We start from the raw sequence: 14,104 nt of genomic DNA on the forward strand, positions 1-14,104 counted from the left end.
AAATAGGTAGGAATAATTGTCTGGATTTTATTAAACAAATGCTTATGAGTAAGGGAGAACGCCATGCTAAGGAATATATTCTTTTTCTTTTTACCAAGTGTTCTGAAAAAAAAAAAAAGTAAATATTGCTTACATGAAGATAATTAAACAGAATGGGACTTCTTTACCAGGAATGGGAGTTTGTTATATATTAATTTGCAGCTCAAAGGTTTCTGTTGGCTCATCTTAGAAAAAGAAGGCATACAACATACTTGTAAACAGATGTAACTCATCTCAGTCTCCCAGGATGGTCATAGCCCCACGTGGTGTTCCTGTGTGCTGGGTTCCACATTCAATCTGTCATTTAGCGAGAAAGTAGAGAGACACTTCTAATGCCAGGTTGTTCCCAAAAACACCTCGGGGAAAAGACTGGTGCATTTTTGTAGGAGTCTAGACTGGAGTATTATTAGTAAATTGGTGCCAATCTTCCTATGTTACAGGTTAACTAAACGATACTTGACTTCATAAGAGTATATTTTGTTTTTCACCACACAAGTTCTGATCTCATAATTTGCCACCCCAAATCATAGATATAATGCTACTGGGGAGAATGACAAACCAGTGGACTGGCAAATTTATCACGAATCTGCAAGTGGCTCCTAGGACAAAGGTGATTTCAAAGTTTGCTGATGCATGTGAGGCATGGCATTTTGGTTTTGTCTCACCCAGGCCCTGCGTCTCTCTCTCCAGTGTGCGTCTGCTTGCTCATTCAATTAATTTCCTTATAGCTAAACAAGAAAGGGATCAGTGAAAGGTTAATGTGGTCCTAGGCAGCTTGATTCAATGGAGTCCTTAGCCACCACTGCACTGTGACCTTTAGGAGTTGAGCCATTCTGGTTGACACAGAGCCAGGGGACCAGGTTTCCCATAAACCAAATAGGGTCAGACCCAGAGAGTTGTAAAGCAAGGATACTTGGGAAGCTATGGACATGTCACAAACTAACCTAGAAGAGATCACAGCTTTACTTAAACTGGAGTCCAGAAGGAGCCAGTTTCTCATAAAGGAACACTTACAAATGGAGTAATACTGGTGAGACCCAGAAGCCAACAGTAAGACAAGGAGCTCTGCTATTTATGAGTGTAAAGAGGGAGGGGACAAGTGGATTAATGTGGTTTATCTGCCTTTTTCATGATTTTGAAACAAATATAGATGTAGATTGAAATGTGCATGAATGTATACATATGCATAGTCCATGAAATATGGGTGAAATAAACTACATTTGGGTGGCAAAGAGACACCCACAATTTTACACACTCACACCCACCCCCCCACACGTGTTTCTCATAATCAGCCATACTTACTGAGTAGGTATTATACTGACACTGTGATGGAGAATCGAACAAGAATAAGACAGTAGCTCTGATTTTGAGAAGGTCACAACAAATCAGCTGACCTGTGCTCTGAAAACTGTAGAGTTCCATGAGTTGGTCTGAACATTCCTAAAGGTGTACCGTGTCTGGTTGCCCACTGAAAAGATGTTTGCACAGCACTCTGCCACTCACTAACAGTTGATAGATGACTGCAAATCATTAGTGTGGCTATTAGTGTAATGGGATGTTGGAGGTGAAAGATGTGACTGAATGGAGACAATGGTGCAGGGCTTCTGGGGTTTCTGGAACCATATATTTCATCCACCAATTAGGAAATTCAGAGGACTGGCTTATGTTTTGTAATCATCACAGTAAGGAAAAGGGTAAAGTTCACAGGCATACAGAGCTGAGCAACCGCCACAGAATAGGTAGGTGGCAGGTGCCTCACTACACACACACCAGCCAAGGCAGGAAGGGGAGAAATGCAAACCAAGGCCAAGAGATACCTCCATTCCTTTATGTCCCCATGTTGTGCCCTCACCCCATTCCTATACCTGGCAGTGGAACAGGCCATTCAGGAATGAATATATATATATATATATATATATATATATATATATATATATAGGTAAGCGAACACAAGAAATACAAGTGAACTCAGAATCTGGAATCCTGGGTCCAGGATAGTTTCACACTTGTCATTAGCTTTCTACATCACATCAGGCAAGCCATTTTACCTTTGAGGACATCAGGCTCCTCAACTGTAGCCTGATGGAGTAGGAACTGACTGCAACGGGCCCCTACAACTCGAACATTCTGTGACTGCTTTCAGAATTACTCTCCATCCACTTTGCAGGGACACTTTCTTCCCTTTCTCTGTACTGTGCCATGTCTGCTTACTTCTCCAAGAAGCCTTCTTTGTTTGCTTGAACTCCATGGTATGGTGGAATGAGCTTTGGCATTGGATGAAGTTGGGCTCAAAACCAACCTACATCCCACTCACTAGCTGTATGAGCTTGAGCAAACCTTTGTTTCACCATATGTCAAATAAGGAGGGTAGAGCCTTGTAGGGTCACTAGGAGGATTAAACAATATACAGAAAGGAAAAAGTGATATCTTTCAGTGGAAGTGCCATCACCACGCCATCAGCCCCTACATTGTTATACACACAGAGCCTGTGCCTGACATAAAACGTTGACCGTTAATCACAATTTGTTGAAATGTTTCTCAGCATGCACTTTTGCTGAGCGTTCTACAATTTTGAAACTCGTGTGTGTGTGTGGTGTATGTGAAACAAGTATAGTGGACCCTTGAACAACACTGATTTGACATGTGTAGGTTCACTTATATAAGAATTTTCTTCCACTTCTGCCACCCCTGAGACAGTAAGACTAACCCTTTCTTCTTCCTCAGCCTACTCACCGTGAAGACGATGAGGATGAAGATCTTTATGACAATCCACTTCCACTTAAATGAATAGTAAGCATGATTTCTCTTCCTTACGATTTTCTTAATCACATTTTATTTTTTCTATGTTACTTTATTGTAAGAATACAATATATAATACATACAACATACAAAATATATGTTAATTGATTGCCTATTTTATTGGCAATGCTTCTAGTCAAGAGTAGGCTATTAGTAGTTAAGTTTTGGGGGATTAAAAAGTTATATGCAGATTTTTTTACTATAAGGGGGTCAGCACTTTTAACCCCTACGTTGTTCAGGGATCAACTGTATTTATTAAGCACCTGCTAAGTATTGAGGACACAAAGATGGATAAGAATTAAATTGCCCATTGGCCTAAGAGGCCCTGTGGTCTGGCAGACTTTTTGTGTCTTATTTCCTATAGGAGATGAAGTTCCCATCCAATGAGCAATGACTAAACACCTTCTGTGTGCATTACACTGTGCTAGTATGTCAAGAGGAAAGGACAAAGATCAAGACATCAGTCTATCCTTCAAGGAGCTTGCAATCTAGTAGGAAAATAAATGCAGTGCTTATAATGTAAGGCCGAATGTGTGGCACATACTCGAAGTGTTCCAGAAATAAAGTACTATGTAAGTCAAGAATAAGAGTGGTTACTGTGTGCAGGGTTCATCTGAAACTTTAAGAGAAGAGGAACTTCATGAAGGAGATTTGAGTTAGACCTTGAAGGCCAAATCACATCTTGGTGGATAGAAGTAAAAATGAAGAGCCTCTCAAAAGGAGGATAGAACACAGTTGTAAAAGTACAGGCTGGGTGCTGTGGCTCGTGCCTGTAATCCCAGCACTTTCGGAGGCCAAGGTGGGCAGATCACCTGAGGTCAGGAGTGTGAGACCAGCCTGGTCAACATGGCGAAACCCCATCTCTACCAAAAATACAAAACTTAGCTGGGTGTGGTGGCAGGTGCCTGTAATCTCAGCTACTCGGGAGGCTGAGGCAAGAGGACCACTTGAATCTGGGAGGCAGAGGCTGCAGTGAGCCGAGATCGTTCCACTGCACTCCAGCCTGGGCGACAGAGCAAGACTCTGTCTTAAAAAAGTAAAGAAAAGAAAAGAACACAGTTGTAAAAGTGCAGAGACAGAAAATGCATTTCTCACTAAAGGAAACGAATAGTGAGCATTTACCGTAGATAAAATACAGATAAGAAGGGGAGAAAGCCCAAAACGTAGGTTGTAGCTATTTCTTCTGCCTTCCCTCACAGTGCCCAGTACAGAGCTCTGCAAACTATACACTTTGAGAGAATGATTTTTGAAAAAATAATTGGAGGTAGAAGAAGGGAATTGTGCTTCAGAAAATAAATCTCTTTGCAGCTTGCCTATTTCAGAGTCTTATTGTAAGGATTAATAGTTGGTTTGATAGTCATAAAGTTAAATTACACTTAATAAAACACACAGAGCAAAAGAGTTCCACATCACAGCACACCGAGGAAGAATAAAACTGGAAATGGATGTTATTTCATCAGAGTGAAAAGCTAAGCAGAGCATTTTAGGATGAACAAGATAAATGGAATGTTATTTGATTTTGTATCTCATCCATTTCAGTTCTGAAAATTATATGAGACAGTTCTATTAATATAGATGCTTCATATATAGGCCATATTTTATTTTTTAAAGAACTATCTTAAAAATATATTTTCAAATAATGGAGAAAAGATAAGCGGTTACAGATGGTTTTCCCTATTTTTGTCATGCATGATCAAGGACTGCAGAGTAACGTGGGCCTCATTGGGAAATCCGAATCTCGCGGCTAGGAGTGTTCCAGGAGCAAATGCTGGCATTATTTTGCTTTCACAGGGAAAATATGTTCCTGTTCAGTCAAGCAAAGTAATCAATTATTCTGCATTATGAAATACTCATTTTATAACTATTGACATTTCAGACAGTTGTGTCACATGTCAATAGTGGTTTTGATGCTCACATTTAAGCTCCAGCTTATAGGATGGGATTCATCTGGGCTGACAGTGTCTGATCAGAAGTCTATTCTCTGCTCTCAGAAGTCCATCTATTATTTATGTCCAGTCCTACACTGTGGCAGTCTGTTGTGAGCGCTAAAACAAGAATAGATTTGGGTATTTTTCATTTTAATAAAAAAGGTTAAAATTTTCTCAGTATATTAGATCCACATTTTAAAAAATCAATCTTCTCTTAAAAACTCTTCCTACATTTTGTAAGATAGAGGTAGATTAAATTAGGCATTCCAGTCAGAAGTTCCAAAATTCATGTTAGATTTTTAGCATCTAGTGAAGCCTTGTGTCCCCAAAAATAATTTTGTGAAATCAAAATGGCTTTCCAATCATTGTATAATACCGTTACTGTTGCTGCTACTACCTCTCCTACTGGTTAACCATTCCTTGGAACTTCCTGCGTGGCAAGCATTGATTTTATGCTCTTTTAAAAAATCATTTCATTTACTGAAAAACATTCTGTACTTTTATTACATTCATTTTACAGATGAGGAAACTGGGGCACAGAGAAATTAAGTGACTTGTCCAGGAGGACAGGGCCAATAACTGGTGGAACCATAAGAAAAAATCCATGTACACTGATTCTAGCATGTGCACTTGTAAACATTATGCTGCAACTCTCAGAAGTTGAATTATTTTTTCCTTCAATTCAGCACTACTTAGTATTTTGAAAATAGCAAGCTGACTTCTCCAGAAATCAAAAAGTACTACCCTAATAACATCTAGGCATGTGTGCGAGAAATTCTTTTATCACTGGCTTCTGTAATTGAGCAAGGTTAGCATGTGTCATTATGAATTATTGCACAATTTAGTAAATTATTTAATTACTACTAATGAGGAAACATACTGTACATGGTTGTAATTATCCTGTTGGAAAACAATGTTGCCATTTGTACATTTCAGAAACACTTGCTACATACTAAATTAACTCTTGAGGGAAGTTTATTTTGTATTTTGGAATAATCAAACAACTCTAAATGTTGTTAATGGATGTTAGATAGGATTACAAGGAAACTAAAAAATACACAAACCAAAGCTGACATCCCTAAAAGACTCCAAACAAATAACATCTGTTAAAAAGGTAAAATATAACGATTTCATAGTTCACAATATTCTACAGAAAAAGCACAAGATATATTTACTGTTTTTACTTTTCCAAATTGTTTCACTGCTGCTCGTTTCATCGTTTTTGCAACATATATAATATAGCAATTTGTTCACCTACTTTAATCACCCAACAAATGGCTTTGATAGCACAATAATCTTAAGCAGAGCCATTTATTTTCAATGTACTTTGATAAACTGTTGTCTACGTTTATTAAGTGACTGTAGGATGCATAGTCTTGTTAGTTATAAAAGAACACAGTACATACATAGCCTTGGGATGTTTTGACAACACATGTTAAGTAAAACATAGGTAAAAAATTTTCAAAATATAATACAAGTGAGAAAGAGTTTGTGTTAGCTACAGTATACATTATTGAGAAACTCCTGATATGCATTATTGAATTTGTTGTAAAGCCTTAAGTACAGTAATAGTCTCAGAAAGCCCGACTCGCCCATTATTTCAAAGGTTAGGTACATGTTATATGGTGAAACTGACTTTCATAAACCAGAATGCAATGGTGATTTGATTTACAACATCTTTGCTCCTTGAAATATAACAGAGGTGATGTAGCAAGGCCATTATAAACAAGGAAGAATAAAAAAGGGAAATGTCAGAGTTCAAGACACTCAAAGAGGGCATATGGTAAGTCTCTCTGTGTCCAAGAACACGAACAGTTAAACTTTCTGTTTCTGACAGTTGCCTATCATTAAATAATCATATACAAGCAAGATAAGTGATATTATCATATTTGCTCTGTTGTCATGTTTGTTATATTATCCCAAGGTCAACTGCCATTTAACTGCGTAATCCAAATCAAACAAAAGTTTTGTCCTCTTATGAATAATGCATATATCGGAATCATATTATGATTTGCAGATTTTAGCACTTGTCAAAAAAGCAGTAAGAAACTGTTTCCTGTCACCATGTTAGATTTAGGCACAACAAAACAAGGGAAAAGAAAACATGTTTTATATGTTCAGAGAGATCGCTGCTCAATTTGCAGTATAATGTAAATTACTACATAGTGGTTATTTTACACTAACAGTATTTTATCAACTAGAACTACTGTAAAACATATAGGGTGCTCTCTATTTTAATGGTATTTTCTGATTTTACCGTGTCAAACTAGAAGAATTGCACTTTGATTCGTCTTTCAGATCTCAGTTTTTTAATCTTATTAAAACATAATTTACATATTGGAAAACTCCCCCTTTTTAGGATACAGGTCTTTGAGTTTTGACTAAGGCATTGAATTGTGTAACCACCAACACAATCAAGACACAGAACAGTTCTATCCCCTCTTCCCCAATATTGCTCTGTACCCCTTTACAGCCAACCCTCCACCCCAAATCCTGGCAATCAGAGATGTTTTCTGTCCCTACAGCTTTGCCTTTAAAGAATATTATTTCAGTGGAATAGTATATTATGGAGCCTGTTGACTGGTTTCTTCCACTCAGCATAAAGCATTTGAGATTCATCCCGTGTTGTTGAGTACAATAATTTGCTCCGTTTTATTGTTGAGTAATATTCCATTCCAGAGTTTGTTTATTCATTCCCCAACTGAAGGACAGTCGGGTTGTTTCCATTTTATGGCAATCAAAAATAAAGCTGGTATAAATATTCATGGTACAGGTGGTGGTATGAACCTACATTTACATTTATATTGGTAAATACCTAGGAATGGGACTGTTAGATCCTATGGGGTGGATGTATACATTTAATTATACTAAATGCTTGATGGTTTCCAGAGTAGCTGTGCCATTTTGCATTCCTATCAGCAATGTATGAGAGTTCCAGTTGCTCCATATCCTCTCCAGCATGTGGTGGTGTTGAATATTTATCCATTCATTGTTGATTTTTGGTTCTTCAAAATAGTTGAGTTCTATAAAGTTGCCACGAACACTGAATTTTAAAAGACAAAATTATTCCTCATAGAGGAAATACAGGGTTAAGTTTCTGTGAGCCTGTGCTCATAACTTTTTGGTCAACCAATCAATATATAACTTTGTTTTATGTGTATTTCCATTTAAAGACATCTTATTTAGTATGTATTGTTGATTCAGTAACACTGCACTGGCAGCCAATGTGTTATAACTCATGGCTAGAGAAAGCTTATGTAACACATTGTCTCCATTAAGACACATCACAATCTTCTCGCGCTTGAACACTAGACAGCACTTCAGCAAGCACTCTGCTTGGGGATCATTTTAAACAGTGAGACTACCAACCAAAAACACAAACAGGGTGGGGCATGGTGGCTCACGCCTGTAATCTCAGCACTTTGGGAGGCTTAGGTGGGTGGATCACCTGAGGTCGGGAGTTTGAGACCAGCCTGGCCAACATGGTGAAACCCCATCTCTACTGAAAATACAAAAAAATTAGCCGGGCTTGGTGGTGTGCGCCTGTAATCCCAGCTACTTGGGAGGCTGCGGCAGGAGAATCGCTTGAACCCGGGAGGCGGAGCTTGCAGTGAGCCGAGATCACACCACTGCACTCCAGCCTGGGTGACAGAGTGAGACTCTGTCTCAAAAAAAAAAAAAAAAAAAAAAAGCACGAACATTAGAAAAATATGGCATTGAATAGACTTTAAAAAGGACACCTGTTTATAATATGACAACTGAAACAAGAGGGCAGAACATCACCTCAATGGACCTCAGTGGGGAACCTGTTCTAGGACGCTGTGTGCACATACTTGTCTGCCAATGACCGCATAGCCAGTGTTGATTCTGGGGTTATAAATAAATTTTAGTGAGTATGCAAATTTGTAAACACAAAATCCTCCAGTAAGGCGAATGGACTGACCTTGTTTATCTGCTTATTTTTGCCATTCTATGGTCTAAGTTTAAATGTCACTGCCCTGTAGACATCTTGTTCTTCTCTTTTTGTAAACCTGATTCGTCACCCTCTTTTCAAATCATTTGTTATCTTTTCTGCCGCCTTCTTTAGACCCTGCACACTAGAGTCAGGAAACATACCTGCCTATTCACCATTGTATTCCTTATGTCATTAAGGCTTACCATAGTGCCTGGCATACATAGATGTTGAGTAAATATTTGTTGAATCAGTGAATACTTCTTTGGAAGTAGCATATATGGAAGAAAAAGCACTGGAATTGGAGTTGGAAAATCTGGTTTTCCATTCTGGTTCCAACAGTGGCTTTGTGATGGGTGACAAGTTACTTATATTCTTTGAGCTTCAATTTCCTCTCCTGTACAACCGAAAAGCTAACACCTATCTTTATAGATGTTTTTAAGATCTTAAAAGTCAGGCAATAAACATGAAAACCATTAGTATCTGGCACACTGTTGATACTCAATAATCACTGGATTGGAGTGGTTTATGACCTACCACTAGACATTTATAACTGTATGAGCAATATAAAATGTACTAACAAACAGTGTGAATAGTAAGTTTATTTGGACATACAGATAGTGCTAACTCTCCATGTATTTGGCATTATATATACTCAGAGCACCCAAATAATTAAGAGAATTTTTCACTTTAGAAGTAGATCTTTTGTGATTCTGTCAACCTAGCTATGTTCTTCAGGCTCAAAGGTTCCACACACTATATACTATGTACATGTCACCATAAACACTGATAATTTGTCTACTCCATTTCAAAAAAAAATCCTGAATGTTTAAATGCAATTCTTCAGTAGTGTAGTTAGAGTTTGTACTCTCTGGAAACAAGATTTTTTTTTCTTTCAAACACTCCTAGACAAACAAGGACGTTTAGTTAAGAAGCTTATTATGATTCTGTCTGAAATGCTTTCTTACAAAAACCTACTGTATCCCTTAAGATTTCAAGGCAATAAAAACCAATAATTTTTATAAAACGATGTCAATCTTCCCGCATATAACTAAGGCTAACAACGTAATCTAAATGTTAAAGTATAGTGGAAAGAAACTACATAAACAATGCATAAGGTTACTTCACTCAAAATTTATACAAATGATTTTCTTACAAAATTACGATGATCAGATATGATTAATGACACGATTTAAGATTATTGGTCTTTAATAGAAGCAAAACATGATGACTCACTGACAAAGCAAGCTAATAGCAGGGAGGGAGAGATGGAAAGTTTGTATATTTGATTACAAAGCAGAACAGATAAGTAAAACCACAGAATCAATCATGACTGTATTATACGAAACTTTCATTGTTTCCTAACTTACATTTATATTAACTTTTCTGGAGACGACATTTTTAAAACATATAAATTGTCATTAGGAACCTGACAACGGTTCTAAATCAAACCCACGGTTTAAAACATCATTTGCCGACAGGCATCCTCCAAGTGTTTTCCGCAGAGGCACATCACTTCGGATTATTCCCAGGCTATTTTAAATGATCTTGGACAGGGCTACTGAATGACTTGTCAGTGAACAGGAAAACATTATGACACCACTTCTCCAGATTTCTTCCCAGAACATGAAATATTTGGGATTGTTCTAATTGAATCAAGGCTAGCTTGAAAAAACAAGTTAAGCTTCACTTTAAAGCTTTCAGTTTTAACTGGAGGAATGTTTCTAACATATGGCAGCTGGGCTCTGACTCACAGCAACCTTCAAATTCTGGCCAAAATGTCTGTTTCCTGAGATTGTGTCTGATATGCCTGTGCATCCCTGGTGGGGCCCAGCGAGCATTCGGTAAATGCTATTGTTGGAACGAATGAATGAATAAAGGGCTCCTAATTATGAGCTACAAATTCTTCCAGCAACAAAATAATCCCATAGGAAAGCTGCAATGTACTTGGAATTGATATCTACGAAGAGTTCTATTTTCAGCTCCTTTACAAATTATTTTTATCATTTATGCTCAACTTGGTCTTTCTTGTTTTTTTTTTTTTAAACCAAGATGTGAAAAGCACAGAAGCATTTTCTAGAACATGAAAGACCAGTGTACTTTGTAGAAAGTTTCATTTGTATGTAGCTTGTGTGTGATAATTATTTTTAAATCTCAGTTAATCATCATATATTTTCTCGGAGCAGACTTTGGGTGAGGCACTACGTGAAATGTTTGAAAAAGATAGTTAAAAGGAAAAAGTCCTATTCTTGAATGTGCACCAAAAATTGTAACTAACACTAGTAGAAGGTACGCAGTTTCCAGTAAGGCAAGTGGTTATCTAAAGAAATACTAATTTAGAACTGCTATCAGAGAAGTATAAACAATTGCTATCATACTTTTCAATCAGACATCTCTCACATGAAAGCCTTGTGAGATGGAAGATAGAAGCCGAAAAAACAGAAAAGAAAAAAGAAAAGAAAGAAAGAAAGATCAGCAAAGATACCACTAAAACTCCAAGAACCAAAGTTTGTATATGTGCTTTAAAAAGCATCCCTTCGATATTTACTCCGAGGCTCTTTTCTCTCGTGTAAGACATAATTCTGACAACCTTGATATCTGAACTTCCAGTATACAGGAGATATTTCAGAAGCACAACAGAGACTTGTGCTCATAGGCGGGAAGACAGACAATAAATATTGAAGGAAGAGATTTTTAAAAATGATAAAAAGTTAGACATAAGAACTCAAAAAGTAAGGCAGCATGGAGCCATTTAGCATAGGGGCAAAGAGCCAACCGCACCTGCCGAGTTTCTGAGTGCATCCTGTATTACAGCATACTGTACACACCATCATAATGAATGGTTATAATGACTTTGAATCACGAAGGACGTATTAACCCACGAATTCTAAGAAGATAGGGACTTACATAATATATTTTGAAAGCTCCCTTTCCCCCTATAAAGTGATATAGTTTAGGCACTTATAGAAACATGCTGCAGAAAATTAACTTTTTTATGATGTACCTCATTTTCTGATAATGCCTTGAATGTGTGACATGGTATACATACCTAAAATAATAACCCTAACTATGTAAGACCTTACACTCAAGGACTTAGGTGTTCCTGTTTCAGTAAGCTATGTTCTGAAGCACACTGGAAAAATAAAGAGTGTTCCATAGGAGGCCACCTGCATTCTACACAGATATTTTATTTAATTCTAATATTAGCCAAATATCAATAAAGTAAAAACTCTTTAAACACAACCCATTCCCCCTATTTAAAGCTAGAATGTTTTTGTAAATATTTACTTGAATGATGAGTGTTCAGGTCTCAAGTTTAAATATATATCATTCTGTGAAGGTATTTGTTGCAGATGCTATTTATACAATAATGTTTAACCTGCCAGAATTCTGGAGAAAGAAAGATTAGCAGTTAAAGCAAGTTCAATGGGGAAAAAAAGAAGAAAGCCATAGACACAACTTGGCATTGTTTCTATTCAGTGCAGGTGAAGTGACAGGTTTTGAAAAGTACGCTTTATCCATGCACACACATGATACCGATACCTTTATCATGGCTGCAACAATTGTTTTTCAAAACTGCTAGCCCGTTTCCAAGGCAGCTGCAAAACATCCGTGAAAACTAGTTAATTTGTTAGAGGCATGGAAACTGCTGCCTCTCCACCTGCCAGGCTAGATACACATTGTACAGACTCTACAATGGCAGGAGCTGAGGGTCCTGAGATAAATTTTCTCGGCTCCCGCATAGACGGAGGAAAGGGACGTTATTGCTGAGAATGTCCTGGACATGGATGTGGAGATCAGATGCTTTTGGGTGTTCTGTCTCTTTCACTCCACATATTGTCCTGGATGCAGAATAATACTTTTTGCATTAAAGTCACCATGGCCACCTCCAAGTTGCTTTTACATTTTGTTGTTATTATCATTATGTTGTTGTTAATGAGAATGCAGCTGAAAGGCTAAGTTTGACACTTAAACAAATGGCCAAAAATCTGGCAGGCAGGAATCATCCCCACTCACAGATGGGGTAAGTGAAGCTCAGAGAGGCCTCTGGCTCAGAGGATCACACCGCTGATGGCAGAGCTGGGGCTTGAACGGGGGTTTCTGACTCCCACCCTAGTGCTCACTACATGTTGCAACATGCTAAGTATTGAAAACTGATTTCCTGTTCCTGAAGAATTTACATTTTGAGAAACACAGGTTGGCAAGTGTAAGGAAAGTTTTCCATGGTAGGACTTTGAAAAGGAAACAGGAGGCTGTTTTTTACTTCTCCTTCAGAAGATTTTTTTGTCACCACTTCTATCTTTCTTTCTGTTCATACATTTTTTATATTATCTAATCATTCCTGCCACAAGAGATCATTTACATGACTCTTCAACAACATGCCACCAATAAATCACCAAACACATTGCAATGAATCAGGCCTCATGACAATCTACAGTAAACCGGATCATATGATGTTGAGCATATACCAAGCCTGGTCATTTGATGGGGGTTTTACAGTCTCTGGTCTTTTCTGTGTGACCGAGAAACACACACAGTTTACAAAGGGCCCCGGGGTCTATCATGACATTGGCCTTAGAAGTTAAGAATATACTTGCAGTTATGTCTCTTCATTTTTATGGCCCAGTATTTCATTAATTTCATTAAATCTTTCTTGTACATTTTAATATGTCATCCATTCACATGGTGGGGAGGTCTAGGCAGGCTGATTCATATTTGCTTACCAACAGCAGAAAGGAGGAGTTCCTATGATTAAATCTAAAACTGACCTCCTTCCACACTTAAGGGATTATCATTTGGCATCTCTGCTCCAAATAGTTGCTCTTAACACCATTTGCTTGGTATGGAATGCTGAATTAATTTAGAAAAGAACCATGATTAGGTACTAGGGCTTTTGAATGAGATACTTAATTAGGCAAAATAACATGGAACATTCATGGCAAGGATTTTAGAGGGAACAGAAACGTGGCAGCCTTAGGGTTAAATGACTTTTACATAAAGTCTCAGGTATAGAGAATGACAGACCCAGGAATAAAATCCTCAGTGTCTCATACCTGCTCCATGTTCTGATCATTTGGTCACACTCTAGGAAGAGACAATAAATATGTATCTGTGGAAAGTCCATAAGATGGAAATGAGGTGGCCTACCTTTCATCATTTGCAATGATCACAGACAAAGCCATTTATAAAAATACCTGCCATAACAGAAGCCGCCGCATCTCAACCCAAAACGGGAAGACACAGAACAGGTTGATAAAAATGAAATCATGATACACGAATCCTCATCCTATCACCAAAGTGGTTGCCCAAAGAGGGGTCTCCACGGTTGCCTGATGAAAGGCACAAATCATGGACTACCCACTGAGACAGTGGGGACAGAGAAGTG

General features: G+C 37.9%; 1 protein-coding gene across 1 annotated transcript in view; it reads right to left on the reverse strand.

The window, feature by feature from the left end:
• Positions 1-14,104, reverse strand: part of RORA (RAR related orphan receptor A) — a 744,325-nt gene that overhangs the window by 111,802 nt on the left and 618,419 nt on the right. The gene's annotated exons all lie outside the window — the stretch shown is intronic.

The sequence above is a fragment of the Macaca mulatta genome, chromosome 7, assembly GCF_049350105.2.
Source record: "Macaca mulatta isolate MMU2019108-1 chromosome 7, T2T-MMU8v2.0, whole genome shotgun sequence".
Lineage (NCBI taxonomy): Eukaryota > Metazoa > Chordata > Mammalia > Primates > Cercopithecidae > Macaca > Macaca mulatta.